At 42.7% G+C, this 15,086-nt stretch overlaps 1 protein-coding gene across 10 annotated transcripts in view; it reads right to left on the bottom strand.

The window, feature by feature from the left end:
• The window catches only part of PPEF2 (protein phosphatase with EF-hand domain 2), a 703,213-nt gene that overhangs the window by 46,667 nt on the left and 641,460 nt on the right, over positions 1-15,086 (bottom strand). The gene's annotated exons all lie outside the window — the stretch shown is intronic.

The raw sequence follows: 15,086 nt of genomic DNA, 5'->3' as shown, positions 1-15,086 counted from the left end.
TACTAGGCATCAGAGGTCCAGTATGGTTTGCTTCACAGTTAAAAGCAGAGCAAACAGTGAAAACCATAACACAGTTATAACTACATTAATAACAAAATGTTAGAAGAACAAGACCAGTAGACACAGTGAGCAACAAAAAAGAGCATGCATTTGGTATTGGCATGCATATGGTAGTAGGTACTACTGATCAAACAAAATGAGAATTCTGCAAAGTACATCAGTAATATTGTAAAGTGCAAGGGAGCAGGAATCTGCAAAAGAGATGAGGTTGATTTGGCAAATGGCTATATGAACATGTGAGTAAAGCAGACAAGGCTGAAACTGTTTTGCATTTGGAAGTCAGTGGGGCACAATACCTTGAAAGTCCTATGAAGAATTATTCTAATCGCACTGCGACGAGAAGGCCCTACAGAGAGGTGCTGGAGAAGTGTCAACAACGTTCTAGTTGTCTAGTTACAAGAGACACTCTTCTTATAAAAGGAGGAGTAGAGAACATTTACTATTGTTCTAGTAGCAGTAGCAGTGGCGGTGATCATCATAGTGATGGAGTAAACTGGAGAACAACGATAGAACGTGGAGCGGCAGTGACAGCAGGAAAAGTCATGACTGTTTAAATCAGGAGAAGGAACATGAAAGAAATAGAATTTGCAGGCAATTAAATTATTATAATAATGAATAAAAACTTTTAGTATGTTGAAATAACAGTGTATGAAGGTTTAATGAATATATAAACACTAACCCAGATAAGGTAATGAGTCTGTAGTTGGCCTGTTTTACCTCTTTTGCTCTACAATAGACAACCTTTGGAATACTATTGTGTTTGTGTTATATGACAGGGGGATTATTCCTGTAGGTTGCCAAACTCCCCTTAGTCTCCTCTTTGTTCTAGTAATTAAATTATTGCAACACTGTCCAGAGATCCATGCAGAATGAGAAATATGAGACCGGTCTGCACGCAAAAGGGGTCTGTGGGAGTCTCATGTGGAAGACCGAGCAGCCGTTGCCACAAAAACCTCTTTGCATGGTGTAGCTGCAGGATTTCTGAAAGGAAGCAAAGCCCACCTTTCCAGTCCCAACAAAAGGAACAGTTGAATGAAGCTGCTGCAAGCTCCAGGGAACTACGGCAGAGCCCTGCCGCCCACACAGAATGCAAACCAAGTTGTGGTTGGAATGCAGGAGTGTTCCGAACAGCAAGACAGGGATGCGGCCAGCGCTTGCCAACCAACATGGAAACCGTGGCAAGCAGCAGACGAGGTGAGATGCCTTCAGGCGGAAAGTATTATCTGCAGTGCTGAACAAACAGCTGTCCCTTGGCAGTGGGCGCCCGTAACCGTGGAACGAGTTGCTAGTCTCGGAGTCAGCTGAGAGACCGAAGGACCCTGGAGGGCGTCCTTTTTTATCAAGCTGTGTTACTGCAGAGAGAAAGCTTCTGGCAAAACCATCAACACTGCCAGAGTGAAGGAAAGCACCTCGGCAAGCTGAACATCAAAAGCATTTACTACAGGAGCATGATAGCAGAGCAATAAGAAAATGGACAGGTTTCCTGCGGACAACCCGACAGACCACCCAGTAGCCAAGAAACGCATGTACCGGTTGGGGGCAGCAGGAAACTTGGTATTGTATGGATAAACCAATACATGATGACGGGTCATAAAGGAAGAATGTAAATGTATGATTAGGGGGGTGGCCAGGCGAACACATCCACTTAAAAGGAGGGAACAGATACAAACGAGGACAATTGGTACACATGTGAGGATCATTAAAATCTCTTCCTTGTCCCAGTACTAAGAGGAAATTAGTACTTTGTTTCAGCATTTCTATAATCTAGTAGACCATTACAAAACACGTTCAGGTAACGTTACATTATTGTTGTCCACAAGCAAGACATGGGGAAGTGGATATTCCCCCGTGGCATGTGAATACTAATCACCACGGGAAGGAAATCAGGTCCTCAACCCCAACAAATCCCAACACCACCACACAGAGTTGGTGGCACTGTTTATTGTTTTGGGACATTTAAGATATTACTTTCTATGTTGGAACTTGGTACACCGGTACTATGGAAGATTGCAAGAGCAGGCAAGAGACTTTTCAAAAATCTCCCTGTAGTAGACTTTGTAGGATATAGAGTGTGAGGGTAAGAATAGGTTTTTGGACACAGGCTTGTGGATATTATTTTGGACATTCTGACAAGGACTGACTCATTAGTTAGTATTGTTGAAGCAGGGAAACCCCTCATAGAGTTGGAGCTAGTGAAGCATTCTTCCAATCCCTTTAATTATTTAAATAAAGCATTGTGGAACAAGCAAAACTGTGTCTGTCTCCTTACTACAACCCCTCACACACTTGCCTTAACAGAACAACAATGGACATAGAGAACAAGGTCACATTCAATACGTCTCAATGACCAATTCAACTGGTTCTCCTTTATGAATAATTAACTATAAGGTAACATCAATTTGAAAGTCTACTATAGGCCTCATTCTGAGTCTAGCGGTAACCCTGCCGGTGCTGCCTGACTCAGAAAATTTACCAGCACCTGACTTCCTGGTGCCACCAGCTCATTATCGGACTCTATGGGATTGGGGACACAGGAGCACCAGCACCATTAGCAACGGTGCCGATGCTTCTGTGACACGTCTGCCTACCGTGGCCGCTGTACCCAGCAGGGTCAGACCTGTCAGGCACATCGGCCATGGCAGGCAGACTCGTAGTTTGCCGGTTCAGAAACAAGGGTGGCAGTGAGCTTACCGGCACCGTTGTTTCCAGACCGGCAAACTTGTAATGAGGCCCTATGTCTTAAATTGACCTGCTGATTCATATATGGAGCCTTTGGTATTCTATACTGTAAATAGCATGCACTAACATGCTCTAGAGCACTTTCCTAAGTATACATGTTTTTAATACACTGGTGTTTTTAATACACTGGTTGGTTCCAATGAATCTGACAAGCATCTTTCTCTGTGGATATTTTGTTTAATGTCATATGATTTGCAAAATAACCTTTAACATTTCTCAAATTCATAAACAAACAAATAACATTGATCATATCTAAAATTCAACATACAACCTTGCGATATATAAATTCATAATTCATAAGACTCAAACATTTCATCGATATTACACGTCCATAAGACAATAAATATAGCGCAAATTCATCCAGATACAACAACAAAATTCCTAAATCAGTAAATACAAAAATTAAACAACCCATATAAAAACAAACTCCCTACAGAGCTTTATCATAATATGGTAGCTCCAGCTTCAAACAATTCGGAAAACCAACGACAGCCAGTACTGTCGAAGTCGCATGCCCCGCCAAACAACTCTGCCAGATGGCGTCCCATTCACTCAAACTGAACAAGTTTGGAAACTTTCAGAAAAAAAAATGTGTTTCCCTTCTAGTGCATGCACAAATTCACAAAATGTTTCAGAGTCTCACTTTGATGCTGCGCCTTACAGAATATACAACTGGAGGACTCCAGGGGCATCATGCTATACTCAAGCCCATAACTATTGCCACCATTATTATTTCCCAAATGTTTACCCACCATATCTGAATCAGGGGCCCTTCTGGATTTTTCCAATTATGAGCAATAATAATTCTGGCCGCTGCCAGCAACTGGGAAACCAAAACCGCAACAGACCCAGACATAGGGAAACCTCATCCCTGGTATCAACCTAAAGGACCACCCTTAAGTCCATAGGAAGGGCTAATGCAGTAAATGCAGTAATGATTTTGATTTGTGCCAAAACGTCTTTCCAAACATTTTTAAACTTCCAAATGTCCATAGTAGGTGGAGAAGACATCCCGTTTCCAAGAAACATCTCCAGCAGTTCGGGGGGTAAACTGGATTTATTTAATTTAATTTCTGCTGCGTCATATACCACCTATAACATACTTTCACCAAGCATTCTTTGTTGGTTACACACCTTGAACGCCCATGAGTACGGTCCCAAATACGGTTCCATCCCTCTTCTCAGATTTCTTCTCTTGAATCCAGTTACCATTTCTTCATATATCCCTCTCAGAATATCTGCTCACTTTTATCTAGTAATCTATGGTGCATGGATGTATGGGTGGCCGTGCCTGTGTCCACAAACGTGGTGCAAGGTATACATACCTTAAACTCAGATCAAGTTCATCTTCAATGTGATTTTCCTAGGTCCAACCCGATTGGCTGGTCTCGCCAGTTGTGGTCTCCCTAGATAGACCACTATGGTTCACCGAAAGGGTAGCGAGGGAGCTGATGAATGTAAAATATACAGCACCAATACCATAGTGGGGGACAATGCATGCCTCAACCTGTTACAAAAAGCTCCAAAATAGCTTGGATGATGAGAACTTGCCATCCCATCACACCCAACAACTAGACGGACAAACTAAAATACCAACTCCATAGGACAATCGTAGATGTGGATCAAGAATTGCAAAGACTAAGGGACAAAAACCAACTAAACCATAAACTCAACTTTCTGCATACATCTCTCACACAAAAAAGTTGCACAACTACTTCTCCGCACAGCAAACCACATGTACTTCACACAGCAACAACAAACACATAACTCGCACCAAGAGCACAGGAGGACCCACATCGATTCGATAATCGCACCCAAGCTCAGTGCACAGTGAAAACCGAACTGAAGCTGCCAACAGAACACCACCTTCCCCACTTTCCTTCTCCGACTTCACCCTACTAATCCCCCTGCCCTTCTTTGTTTGCAGATCCACAAGAGTGCCTGGAGACCAATTCTGTTGGTGACGGTGCGCGATACAAATACCTTTAACATTAACATCTATTAAGGGTGCACACCTTTCCTTTATGTACCTCGAAACTCAATGTCAATTCCAATGCCATAGGCTCCTTCCCTCCCTCCACCAGCCCTAGTAAGTGGATGAGTAGCCCAGTGCCTCAATTGTGCATATTGGAATCTTTATTAGCCTGAAGCTTAGATTTACATTACTCAAAAATGACCTTCCATATGTAGATCACCCAACTACTTCAGGCCCACTTCTTCCCACCTCCTAAATATAGCTCTATCTTTGCTTGGGAGGAAGTCAGAATTGTTCCACAGTGGGGTAAGAGGTCACAAGGTACTTCCACAGACCCACTTCCGTGTGGCCCTATGCAAGTAGTAAATACTGTTCGCCGTTGAGGACAATATTGTGAAGTCAGTTTTATGTGGGTTTATTCGAACAAAGGGGAGATGGGAAAGGGTGATTGGAGAATAAGCTTCTTCAATCTGCTTCCATTTGGGCACCTCTTCTACCTCATTCTAGGCAAACGTGTGAAATGTGTGCCGCCATATTGTATCTATGAACGTCCGGGAACATCCAGACCTCTACTTTTCACACATCTCAGAATCACCTTCCTTGAGATTGCACCTTCTTTCTCCCCCAAAGGAATTCCATAATTTTCCCTTGGAGTTTCTTCTATTCACTGTCAGGGACCCTAACCGGGAGAGCCAAGCAGTGATATAATAACCTAGGTATTAGGTTCATTTTAGTGGCCGTTATTATCTCAAACCATGATATTTCTCGCTTATCCCAGTGCTCTAAATCATCACCCAGACCCTTAAGTAAACGAGGGAAATTATAACAATGGACCTGTGAAATCATATTCGGGATCAGTACCACCAGAAAAGTAATAGGTGATCTGACCCATCGGATCAAACTTAAGTTCAGCCAGCTCCCATTTCTGATGTTTAGAAATGGGAACGCAGAGGGCACTAGATTTTGTGAAATTTACAGAGAAGCTCGAGACCCGACCAAATTCCCCAATTTCCCAAATCACCAATATTACGGATGTCCCTACCTCTTTTATTGTCAGCATTACACGGTTTGAGTAAAGGAATGTTATACGTACTCCCACTAATCTCTATTCCCTGTATTTCCTCATTATCACGCAACCTGGAGGCAAACGGCTCCCTAGACAGAGTAAAGTCAGGGGAGAAAAGGGCACAATCCCTGTGTCGTCCTGGAAATCATTATTTTCTGTGTTATTCCATTTACCCTGATTACTTTTGAAGAAGAGCATTGACAGTGCACTTAAATTCATTTACCGATCTGAGTAGTCCATCACCAACTTAAAATAACCCCAATCTACCTTTTCAAACGCTTTGTGAGCATCAAAGGATATGACCCCCATTGCAATATTGTCAGTGATGGCAATTTCTACAATGGTCAGAACCCTCTGAGCGTATTCTTGCGTATTTCTATCAGCTATGCACCTCGTTTGATCTGGATCAATCACAACATTTAACACTACCATCAAACTTTGAGTCATTATTCATAATAGTAAATGGCCTTTAGGCTTCACCTTCTGAATGATCCTTCCCTGGTTTAGGTATGAATAATGAGTTGAACAGTTTTGTCATGTGGGGGACTAGATTTGGTGTAAACGTTTTATAAAAATAGAGAAGAAAACCCATCAGTGCAAGGTGTAGTGTTCTTAAGAGTTTTTATGGCCCACTCAACTTCTACAGGTAAAACTGGATCCTTGGTGGGTTCAACTAATCCCTCCTATAGTTGAGGTAAAGTCACTTTAGTCAAATGCCTGCTGTTCTCTATCGTTGGGTGATCCTGACATTAATTTCCGAAAATACTCGTATATCAAATCTTTTATTTTTCATCATACCATGGAATCAAATCTTCACCTTTATTTGCATAGATGTTATTATTGGAATGCATTTTTTTAAAGTTTATGAACTAACAGGCGATTTGCTTTATTTCCATGTGCATAATGCTGCTTTGTTTTACACAAGGGACTGTGCCGACGTGTCCGCCAAATGCTCCTCTAATTGCGCTTTAAGCAGTTTGAATTTCCATCATATTTTACGAGATCTTGTAGCTTTACGTTCCTCCTCTAATTCCCAAACCAATTTCTCCAGCCAGATTTGGTGTATTTTTTTTGGCTCTAGTATAAGCAGCAGTATGTGATATAATCTTGCCCCTGACTACAGCCTTAACTGCATCCCAAACAGTTGCCATAGAACAATCCAAAGTGGTGTTCTCTGCAAAATACTTCTCAATCACCTCCGCTATTTCTCTACACATCACTGCATCCCTTAGAACAGGTTCATATAGTTTCCAAGGACTTCTAGGGCAAATGGGCTTTCAATCCACTCTGTCGTGCCATCACTGCAGCGTGATCCAAGATCAGACAAGGTTCGATTTAAAAAAAAAAAAAAAAACCCTCAAGGCAGTGGAACAATGGACGAGACATTATGTCGCGTAGTTTTAGCCCCAAGACAAAAGGAAACTGTGTTTGGCTGACTGATGCCTAAAGTATTGAACACTCACTGTGGGCTGGCAGTGAAAAGGCCAGCGTGTAGTCAGAAGAAGAACAAAAAATGTAAGGGGCCCTGTGCTGAAATAAGGTCCCAAACTAGAGACCTATTTTCCATTAAATGTGACGGATGCCTAAAATCTAACTTTACAAAAGCAGAAACGGTTACCACGGAAAGGTGTGCATTTTGCCAGAGTAATGTGAAAATATATTGGGATGTAAAGCTGAACAAGAAACACTAGTGTACAGGTGCGTTTGAAATGACTTATATCATATCAACGATGGCATGAGGTCGAGTATTAAAGCAAGCCTCATGTGTAAATGGAACACCAGTTTTCTATGTATAAAGAAATGCTGGGTTTAGCCCATAAGACATTTTTCTCAGGAGATTCACAGGCCGAACACTGATCACCTTCCCCCCATGAGCGGTAAGGCTAAAACATGTGCTCACTTCTCCATTTGAAAGACAATCTCTTTGATGCCACAGCAGTGACCAGGAAGGAATTTATGGGGTAGAGGTGCTAAACAACAGTGCAGGCAGAATAAACAAAGAAGCAGATGGCCCAGACCACATTTTAAGTTTGAAGAAAAAAAAAATGTAATGTGAAATTGAAGTAAAATTTGTATATATCGCTAGGAATTGCCATAGGTGTACATAGACGGTAATACTTTGTCCATTATCTTTGGAACCGTAGCTACAACCTAAAATGTGTTTCTAGCTCCCCAAAAAATGTCATGAAGCAGAGATTTGGGGAGATAGTCAATTAGTGAATTATTTAACTATATATACAATTTTGTGACCCTTACTTTTTAACATTTTTGAGTAATTCACAAAAAACTGTCATTTGAACCAGAAACGTCATGCCGACACAGGACTTATTTCATCAAGTCCAGCATGATTAGGCCATTTCGGAGAAATATAGTTTCTGATACGTATTTACAAAGTCAAAAACTTTGCCATGTTGTAGTTTTTAGGTCATAACTGAAGTGGAAAAAAATACTATTTCAAAAGGGTGGGGTTATCAGTCAAAGGGATGTTGCCTAGTAACTTCAGGAACCAATCATTGCAATGGGAGTCACAATAGAGATCCAATCCAAATCAAGAGCCAATGAGCGGACACTTGATGATTTAGACATTCGTGGAAGTGGTTTACATTTAATACGGGAATGCACAATGGAAAGCAGGGAGAGCTGTCTGAAGTCATCTTGAGTTGGAACTGCTGACCAAATTGCTGGAGGAAATCAAGGAAAGAGTAAGGCTGGCTGGCACACAGAGGAAAGGCAAAGGGGATTGATGCTGTAGGTATCCATGACTGAACCTGCAGAGGCCATCTGACCAGATACCTGTCCTTTCCCTATGAGAATAAATCCAGAGGCACATCCCGTAAGTACAGCTTGCCAAGTGTTATGAGCAGTCTGGCATTGACGTTCTGAAATGCTTACTCTATTTTTTGGTTTAAGCTCTGATTAACTTTTGCTAACTGAAGCTTTGCTCTACAATCTGAAATCTAGTGATCTGGGCTGCCTCTTGGAAATCACTCTCTGATTGGGGAGTTTAAGGAGGTAAGTGCTGCGCATCTGCACGCGCATCCCGGAAGTGCAGCTTGCAAGTGTTGTGACTGGTCTGGCAGTCAGGCAGTAGGCCAGTGGGAAAATATCTAATGTACCAGGGAACGGCAAAGTACATTACGACTAGTGAAAATCCATGATTGGCACCAATTGGCAAAGGCTGTATCTGTGGTAAGCTCTAGTTTTGCGTCTCGATAAGCAAGTTGAGCTGTCTGAGTGATGTATTACCTGCGCAGTGTTAACCTGCAGGAATAGAACTTTGAAAACGCTGTGAGTATGGCCATTGAGCCGGGAACTAATTACTTTGTCATCTCCTCAGCAGAAATGCTTATAGCAGTTCCACTGGGTAGCAGTATGGCGCCACACCAATTGGAAGATTCCTCAAGTGTTTCCACACAGGACTTTACATTGTGAGCCACCTCCATAAAAAGGAAGATAACTGATTTTTTTCAAAGGAGATGTAGCGTGAGTATGGGTGACTTGTGGATGGGGTCATTTCCAGCATTTACATCTCCTGAGCAGGGAGCTATAGTCCAAAATGGGACTATTATTGCAGTGGTTTATGAGTGTTCTGTGGGGGTTGCTTTATTGGCGATTAGGGAACAGGGTAACATAACAGCTAGTGCGTTAGCAGCTTCCTCTGCTTTATTTTTGTCTCAAGAACCTGCATGGTCATTGGATTTATCTCATTCTTCCTGCTCACCGGGGCCAATGGAGAGCCTTAATCAGCCAGCTGGGCGTTGGTCTGAAAACGACTGAATGCTGACTGCATTGCATTTCATTCTAAACACATTTGTAAAAGTCTTGCAAGCTGTTAGGGAAGAAGTGAAAGTGCAGTCTAAGATTGCCATCGATTTAAAAACAGAGATGGAGCACTGCATGCTGTAAATTAAGGAAGTGAAAGACTTAGGTTTGACTCAAAATGAAAGCGCCCCTTGATTTTATTAAACAAGAGTTAGCAAATCATACGTCTATCCTTAAGGTTTTAAAGAACAAAGAATGTTTAAAAGAACTAGAACAGCGGTGTATGGATTGCATTATTGATGCCGTTGTGATGTCCAATATGGATAGATCAATTGAGGTAATTGAAGAAGATGGCAGGAATATGGCAAATGATACACTGCCCTAAAAGACTTGCTACAGGAACTAATTGGGGAAGACTTTTTTCTGCCAGGGGATTGGATTGACATGGCTATTGTTTACTCTCCGGCAAAGGATGCTAGACTTACAAAAAGACAGGTGAGAAGGAGGAAAGGGCGTACAGGAGTTGAAAATCAACCAAGTAAGTCTAAAAATGCTTGATGTGGCAGTTATTGATATTCCATCTGTACTAGTACAAAAGTATCTATTTGGCTGCATGAACAAATTGAGACAAGTGGTACTGACCTTCGTACGTTTGTGGCTACAGAAAGCTGAGGTAGTACTTTTGCTCGTCCTCTTGGTGTTTCGCTTACTTGTTTGGGTAGCAATAACAGCACCCAGAAAGTTGTTTATCATGACAATCATGTAAGCTCTTTAATTACAGAGGATTGATCCTGGGTAGCAGATTCTTTGGCAGCCACGAGTTACATGGGTGGCCAGAGGAGGCCGGGTTTTTAAAATCATCTCATGGAACTCGTGTGGCTTTTCTCACCTAACACTCCAAATGCCTTTTCTAACTTAGGAGCAGTGGAATTAATTCTGATTCAGGAACCATTTTTTAAAATCTAATGCTGTATTTGATGGCTTCAGTGCCCTGTTTTGGTCATGTACAATGCTGATTGCTTGGTTCATCCTACTTCTAGAAGAACGAAGGCAAATAGTTTTTGAAAATAATTGGCAATATTTTTTAAAGAAGTAGGGTCTAATTCCAATGAATGGCAACACTGAGGGAGATTTGGGGGGAGTTGACACACAGGATTGTGGCGCGCAAAGTAGCAGAATCGATTTTATATTTGTTTCTAAAGAGTTGTTTCATTCCTGCATCCACTTTAAAGTATGCAATCGTTTACCTAACGATCATCGTATTCTCAGTAGAAATTTGTTGTCCCCTCAGCGTCTGGACGGGTCCAGCCAGTGATGATAAATACTGGGAAAAGTACATTAAGGTGGATTGACTGGGCCATCAATAATTTTATGCAGTAGTTTAAGGTGGTGGGAAACTATTTTATTAACTGAGTTAAGTGATCTGCAGCAGTTAAGGATCTTTCTGGGCATTATGCAAAACTCTATGCAGGCACATGCCTTTCCTTGTTTTTACAGATCAGATAGAAAGACTCTATATCCCAGAAATTCATGTTTTGAAGCGAGAGATGCCTAGGGCCATACACTATTTACTAAAAAATATGCCGGGAGGGGAGACGGTTCAATTAATTGCTAAAGAAAAGCAAAGCTGTAAGAACAAAGTGAAAGCCATGAGCTTCTATATAAATCAAGTAGAAGGGGAGGATATGCTAAAAACTGTCATAAGTAAATCTGATACAAATTTCTGGTTCCTGGTGAATCAAAAAAGTGATCAGAATGAAATTCAAGCAAATCCAATCTCGGAGTGCATGTGGAAGGATCACTTTGCTAAACTCTATGCAATTATGTATAGACGGTCCAAGCAAATTACGCACACTGGTGAATGGCACCTGGAATTCTATGAGGAGGAGATTGAAAAAATCATCCACAGGTCTTGTAGGCCCCATCCGTCTGCCACAAACGATCTGAGCAACCTAATTTTTAAATCAAATTCCACTTTCTGTGCCTCAATTGTGTATAATTTGTTTAACATAATTGTCTCTATTCAAACTTTAACAGAGAGTTGGTCCTTAGCTTTTAATATACCCATTTTCAAGAAGGGGAATAAAATTGACCCTTCTAACTATCGTCCGATAGCGCTAATGGACACAATCAAAAATATTTGCATCCTTAATGTAAACAGATCTTGTCAGCATTAATTTGACTTTAGCCTTTGACAAAGTTGATAGGCAATTATTATGGAAAAAAACTGTATGACTCGGGTATTCCCACCCACTTACTGAATATTCTTATAAGCCTACATACTAAAATCAATTTAAACAAATGTTTTGACACTATAAGCAGCAAAGCCCAGAGGTATGAATTCGAACTGGGTTTTAAATGGAAACAAAATTGATGAGGTTCACAAATTGAAATATCTGGGTTTCCAGATTCTGACCTCTCCGGGAAGAAAGTCATTGATCGACTGCATCCTTGAAAGGGCAGGGTTTCTTGGTGCCCAGATAAAATATTTACACAGTTTTATGAAGCTAAGGTGGCCCCTAGTATTTATTACAGCTTGGAAATACATCACCAGCTGGGGGAGTTTGATATGGAGAGATGTTCTTGGCCTCCCAAAGGCAGTCCCAATGACAGTGATACGCCATCAAATGGGTATTGTTTCAATGAAGGCAAAGCTGTCATGGAAAAGAAAATTATACAGTCCCCCTCCATATTCGATTTATGGAGTCCTTGATGTTAAGCGGTCAAAAGTTTCAAAGTCTTTCTTAGAATTTGCAAAATGAAATTAGATGGAAAGTTAACTTGAGGAAGTGTGTGCAAAACTGTCTAGATACAAAGGCTGCTTATGGGATCAAGATTGGTCAAATACTTGTGACAGGGTAAGCACCTACAAGAGGTATAGACATCTAGGAACAGGGGACTGTAGAAGAGGGCACACAGCAACATTTTTAGTTAAATTCCTGTCATGGCATTTTTCGTTCAAACCTTTTGCACACAAATGAAAACAGTTTTTTATGTTAAAACAAGGCGTTAAGTGGCCCAGAGTGTTGCTTCTGTCAGACCAAAAAGAGGTAGAATCTTCTAAGCATCTGTTGCTGTTTGCCCTATTTGCACAATCTCCATTTGCGCAGTTTTAAGTGTTTTATATGTGATTTACCAGCATTTCCTTGGAACTATTTATGGGAAAGGCTGTTTTCAGATCATTGCTCTGTTATGGTTTTATTAATGCTGTATTGTTTCTTTTTTTTGTATAACTCTTTATTGATTTCCAACGTAAACAAACAACAACAACAAACTTCACACTACAACTGGCACGTTGTGTCGGGATCCACACCCTATCCTCTGTCATTTCGGCTAACCTCTCTCCTTGACTGAGCACGTTCTGTTCCACACATCTCTGGCTCTCGCGTCAAACCTTGCCGACATATCCTCCTCTCTCTTTGAGTTCTATCGCTCACATTGTCCTCGGGGGGGAGGCATGTGGGGGGGTTCAATCCTCCTCCGGCTCACTCGGGCCTGTCGTGTCTTGCCCTTCCAGGTTTTTGAATAGATCCAGTATGAGGGAGTTCCATGCCAATAGTCTAGCCCCGCTATTGTCCATCTTTGCAAGTCCGCCCAGCACATTTCTGCTGAGGGCCCTGCCCTTGTGTTCCATGCCATCGCTAGCCGGCGTTTCGCTAGGATACACATTAGGTCATTCTTTTTTGCTATATGCATTCGTTGTTTGCTGCCTCTCGGGAACAGTCCCAAGAGGTAGGATACCGGCTACCATGCTTGCATTTGGATCCCTCCAGCTTCCGCCCTTGTTTTCACTGCGTCCCAGAAAAGAAGTATCACTGGGCAGGACCAAAACATATGCATCATGTCCGCTTGCTCTTCCGCACAACGCGGGCATCTTCGGGTTTGTCTGGGTCCCATGTGCGACATTCTCTTGGGTGTGAGGTACGCCCTATGTATCAGGTACAGCTGCATTTGTTTGAATCTCGCATTTCTGGAGACTTTCTTGGCATACTGAAGTGTCCTATTCCACTCCTCATCTGTGAAGGTTTTGTGGAGCTCCTCCTCCCATCTAGCTCTTGTTTGCAGCTCCCTTTCATTATTAACCCACAGGAGTTGTTCATAGAGTCTGGATGTCGTGTGTCCTTTCTCAGACACATCGTACCACGCGTCCAGCACTCCGTCCCCATCTTCTACTCCCGGCAACGTCCCCCACCTCTTCTTGATCCTCTGTATCATGCTATTGTACAATAGGAATTGTCCGCTATGTAGGCCCTGCTCATCCCTCAGGGTCTGGAAATCCACCCACTGCCCTTCTTTCCACAGGTCTCCAGTCTGTGCCACTCCCTTGTCTTCCCATTGCGTGCGGTAGATGGTCAGGGGTGTCGTCCGGCCATCAACTAGTCCGGCAAGGGGGGGATCTGTCTCGAGTAGGGATCACAGACCATTTGCATCTTCCACGCCCTCTTCCAGAGAGTCAAGCCCAGATGGACTATGGTGGGGGAGTGGCTTGGCTCAGGCCCCGTCCATCCATGGGAGTTCTCTCAAGTAATACTGTCATATTGCTGGCTGAAAGAGCAGTTTATCTATAGACGTGTCGTCTCCCAACCATTTCACAGTGAACTAGAGCTGGCCCGCCAAGTAGTAGCATTCGAAGTCTGGCAGTTTGACCCCCCCATTCATAGCCCCTCTGTAGTGTGTTTAACGCTATCCTGTCCCCCCCCCACCCCACAGGAACTCTCTTGCCAGTGTGTGTAGCCATCTAAAAAAAGGTCTGGGTTTGTTATATGGGATATTAGTAAAATAGTACAGTAGGCGGAGCAGGACCGTCATCTTCAATAGAGCTGCTCTCCCCATCATCCCTAGTCGGAGTGTCTACCAAAACTTTATAGCTTTCTCTATCTTGGCTAGGGTCGCCTGTGTATTTGCCATTTGTGTTACCGTGGTACTGTGGTGTATGTCCACTCCCAGATAGTGGAAGGTGGTTGGGGCCCATGTGAGTCCCAGGCTCGGTAACTGGTCCGGGGCAACCTTCCTCAAACCTGCCAGGGGGAAGAGCAAGGATTTCTCCTTGTTAATCGTGATGCCTGACAGTCTGGCGAATGCCCCCATTGCTTCTAGCAGGTCTAGCATATTTTCCCTTGGGTTCCCAACGTAGAAGAGTATGTCATCTGCATATATCAAGATTAAGTGTACCACCCCATCTGTATCTATTCCGGTGTTCCCATACTCCGCCCTGAGGAAAACTGTAAACGGCTACAGAATCAATATATATAACATCGGGGAAAGTGGGCATCCCTGCTTTGTACCCCAGCCGATCTTCCACCCCTCTGAGATATGTCTCCCCATTTTCACCCAGGCCCTGGGGTCTTTGTAAAGAAGCCGAATCCAGCGGAGGAACCCCTCACTTATCCCAAAGTTACCAAGCGCCCCCAGGAGCCAGTCCCAGTTTACTGAATTGAATGCCTTAACCGCATCTAATAACACCACTGCGCGTTCCCCCCCATT

This window comes from Ambystoma mexicanum, chromosome 6p (genome assembly GCF_040938575.1).
Source record: "Ambystoma mexicanum isolate Mex_15411 chromosome 6p, UKY_AmexF1_1, whole genome shotgun sequence".
NCBI lineage: Eukaryota > Metazoa > Chordata > Amphibia > Caudata > Ambystomatidae > Ambystoma > Ambystoma mexicanum.
Note: the sequence above shows the minus strand (reverse complement) of the source record. Positions and strands in the feature narration are given on the sequence as shown.